This window comes from Ceratosolen solmsi, unplaced genomic scaffold (assembly GCF_000503995.2).
Source record: "Ceratosolen solmsi marchali unplaced genomic scaffold, CerSol_1.0 scaffold7, whole genome shotgun sequence".
In the NCBI taxonomy this organism is placed as follows: Eukaryota; Metazoa; Arthropoda; class Insecta; order Hymenoptera; family Agaonidae; genus Ceratosolen; species Ceratosolen solmsi.
This window is the reverse complement of record NW_011948413.1, coordinates 4,671,696-4,675,688: the sequence shown is the minus strand read 5'-3', so window position 1 is coordinate 4,675,688 and position 3,993 is coordinate 4,671,696. Positions and strand designations below refer to the sequence as shown.

Genomic DNA, 3,993 nt, shown 5'->3' with positions numbered 1-3,993 from the left:
CCCATCGGTCGCGATCCACGAATACCAGCTCGTATTTTATGATAGCTTAGTTGGCCGGCTATGTTTGCGAGACAAGTGCCTCGAACGAGTGAGTTCTTTCTTCTGCCTTTCTCTTCTTCACACCACTCATCCGCCTCCTCCTCCAACCCTCCATCACCCCGTGTACCGCTCCGCAATCCCTAACCCCCACCACACCCGCGAAATCCACCAACACTACCAACAGTCCGACAATCGTCTCGCCAAGCAACCGCACCAATGCTACTTACTATATATAATAATACAGTCTAGCGCACATAGTTGTTCGCATTGCGGAGAATGGTAGGGGAGCGTTGGTCGTTGGTGGCTCTTTGCCGCATTCGATTATTTCGACTTTTGCTCTTAGTCACGTGAGCGGCTGTTAGTTTAATTTAATTTAACAAGTGCGCTTTAGCGATATTTGCGATAATAATGTGCGCTTAACCGCGGGGCTTCATTATTATTTGAAGGCTGCACAAGCAGCATTGCAAAATATGCTCCTAGCCGTACGTACGATTTCTTTCGATTAATAGCCAATCGCGCAATTGTCCCCAACTTTCGTCATGTAATAATCGATAACCGCGCTTAATAAAGCATTTTAATTTTCTTATCGTATATTTAATGGAAAATTGGGGCGTATATGAATTAACGTGCCTTCATTAACTCAACGTGCTTATTACTGCTTTCCATCTCCTGGCTTCGATACGTAACGATTATAAATTAGCCATTTAGTTTTGTGATCGATTAATTTTGATGAGACGACACGTTCGTGTCCGCTCTCGTCTACGTAATCTCGTAGGCGTGAAAATTCTATGAGCTCCCGTGTCCCTCGTTATTTATTAATATTTTGTTTCTTCCCTCTTTTGCCCCACTTTCGTCCGACGCTATGTTATATATTGCCGGAACTTTAATCATTTCTTCTCGTTAACATTATTTATTCATTTTAATATCCTATGAAATTTCACTAGTCGGTAATTCGGCAAACTACATAAGGCTTTTTCAACATTATTTACAAATAACACGATATTACGTCTTTCGATCCTTAATATATTATAAATAAAATAAAAAATTATTATTATTATTATTATTATGCAGCATGCGAGGAAATACTTTCGTTAAACTTAGAAATGCAGTGGTGTATTGGATTGAATAGGCGATTGTACGTACAAGAAACTAGAAGAATTTTGTTAACATAAATATCTTAAATACTTTATCGATATTTCACAATAAATTTCAAAGCAAATACTTCAAGTTCGCGCTTATGTCGTTTTATGTCACTGGCGGGCAAATAAAAAGAGGAAAAATTCTTGAAAACGTCCACTTAGTTAAAACCTATTTAACAATGCGCACTTTGAAACAATTTAATTGGAAATCGATAAATGCAATACATACGGGAACTGTAAAACTAGCGAAAAAAGCCTCTATTTCCATTTAACGCGTCCGGTAAAGTCGCTTGTAAATTATAAGATTTATTTAACACCTTTTAAAAAAATATGAGGAGGAGAAGAAGGAGGAGGAATCACCGGATAAAATATGCAAAACGATAAATTAATAAAGCTGGGAATTACGTAAAATAAGAGAATAAGAAGAGCACAAATTTATTTTCATGCGCAGTCTCTCCATTTTCGACTCTCTTTATCTCACTCTCACTCACTCACTCACTCACTCTCCCTCTCTTTTTCTTAACGATTCAACCTCCGAACTTTTATTCACGTAAAAGGAATATTAAAAAAAGTCTATTAAAAAAGGGAAATAAATAAATGAGTACATAAATAAATAAGTAAGTAAATAAGTAAATAAATAAGTAAATAAATAAGTAAATCAATATGTAAATAAATAAGTAAATAAATAAGTAATTAAATAAGTAAATAAATAAGTAAATAAATGATGAAATAAAAGTAGAGGAAAGAAATAATAATTGCAGCGATAAACGAAATACGAACGACGCGAGTAGATGGAATGAATAATGATGAATGGCCGAATGAACGAAACGGGGGGAAACGCTTAAAGTGTAGTGTTAGCAACGTAAGCGCGAAAGCCTACACAACCGAAGCCTAGCCTAAATTCCGTAAGCGAGCCAGCTATTTTCTCCTGGTCGCCTGGTAGAACTGTCAGGCAGACTCATTTTTTCTCGGCTCGACGAAAATTATTGGTCTACGCTAATTGACGTCCTTAGCAATCGTCACGTCGTGCCGTAGTATCCTCACTCTGCACCTCCTTGCAGCTATTGTACACGTAAAAGCGATTAGCTCCCTACCACCACTACCCAACCACTCTTTTTTATCCTCGTATCGTTCAAGTCCTCCGACGCACGATTAGACGCGACTCCCGCGTAATTTTCATGTCCCTCTCCCTCCCCCTACCGCCACTCACGAAAGCCATTATCTCTCTCTCTCTCTCTCTCGTCTCTCTCTCTTCTCTCTCTCTCTCTCTCGTCTCTCTCTCTCTCTCTCTCGTACCGACGCTCGCGAATCAATAATGCCGTTCGTCCATCTCGTGCCCGATATATACGGCTAATTAGTGCGGCGACGGCGACGGAATGCGGGCGTATCGAGGAAGGTGTGGCCTCGTTTTGCCTTGTAAAAGAAGCAAGGACTCGGACGTCTGGCTGGCTGGTTGGAGCGATGTGGCGGCAGCAGCATGTCTTAGGGGTAACCGGTTTTTAGTAGACGTTGCGGGTTCTAGTCGCCTAGTATAAAAATAGCCAGATTATCGATTTTTTCCGATCGAAATCTTTCGAGGGCCCACGGCTACTCGTGCCTTCGAACCTCCGGGCCCGCTATGATGGCCTGATCGATGTCGCCTCTCGATTTGCATGCCGAGATTTCGAGCGCAGCATCCCGAACGCTCTCTCTCTCCCCATCATACCGTCCCTTTACGGCTTTATTTATCGTTAGAATGTCATCTATCATGTCGATCCATCAATTCGCTCCGGGCTACCTCTAAGCGCTCCACGCCAAACATTTATTCATTTTCTATCCCTAATTACCGGCTTAGCATCATCGCAAACCTTTCTAAGGGACATTATCTCATACATCCCAGCATCTAATTAGTCGCTGGAGTCTGTCTCTAGCGAGCGTACTGAATGGGAACATACTGAAGTTACGAGGGCGAGGAAGCAGCGAGTGTCCCGCCAAATCCATGCCGAGTGGAAGGCCGCGTGTATAACGTCTTCTGGAAAAGGGCCGAGTTTCACGCGCCGGCAACAAGGCTAAAACGGGATAAAAAGAATGATAACGAACGCAAAAAGGGTTGATCGCGGAGCGTGTGGCGCAATCGTCATGATCGCCTGGTCTTAAAACCAAGGGATTTTCGACCTTACGAAGGGAAAGGGCTCGCGGACTACGGCCCGAGGTGTACTCGCGATATCGAGTGGGGTAGGAGAGGAGAATGAGAAGTCCCTTTCTTTCCTCCTCTTTCTCGGCTTCGTTAACGTTCTTAGCGGTGGGCACCGAGAGTAGGCGAGTGACCAATGGTCAGTCGAGCGCCACCGTCGAGGGGAACGAGCCGTGCGGCCTCTCGTTGCTCATGTTTGCCTGGTGCTTGGTCAAAGGAAAACATCCGTCAAACAAAGAATCGACAAAAACGTTGATCAACCTTTCTTTCCTTGGCCGAGGACTCGTTCGACCAGTTTTGGACCCCCCTCCCCCCCCCTCCCGCTTCGCAGCGTCAGTGCGACCCTGCTGCCGTTGTCATTAGCTTAGCTCTCGTGCCCCGGTATCGCCAAGACACAACACCACACACACACACACACACACACACACACACAACACACGCGATCGCCGTTTCTTCGATCTTTACGGGTTTAGGGAGGCCTTCGCCACTATCGACCTATGTATGGCCCTTCCCTTTTTTTTTCACCCTCATTTTTTTGTTCCCACCTCGCCCCTCGCCCCATCCCCCATTGCGTAATTATGACCGTTATTACTGTCCGCGTTCTTTTACTCGCGATTTATGCCCCCCCCCCCCCCCCCCTTT

General features: G+C 44.0%; 1 protein-coding gene across 1 annotated transcript in view; it reads left to right on the top strand.

The window, feature by feature from the left end:
* The window catches only part of Nrx-1 (neurexin 1), a 130,992-nt gene that overhangs the window by 123,102 nt on the left and 3,897 nt on the right, over positions 1-3,993 (top strand). The gene's annotated exons all lie outside the window — the stretch shown is intronic.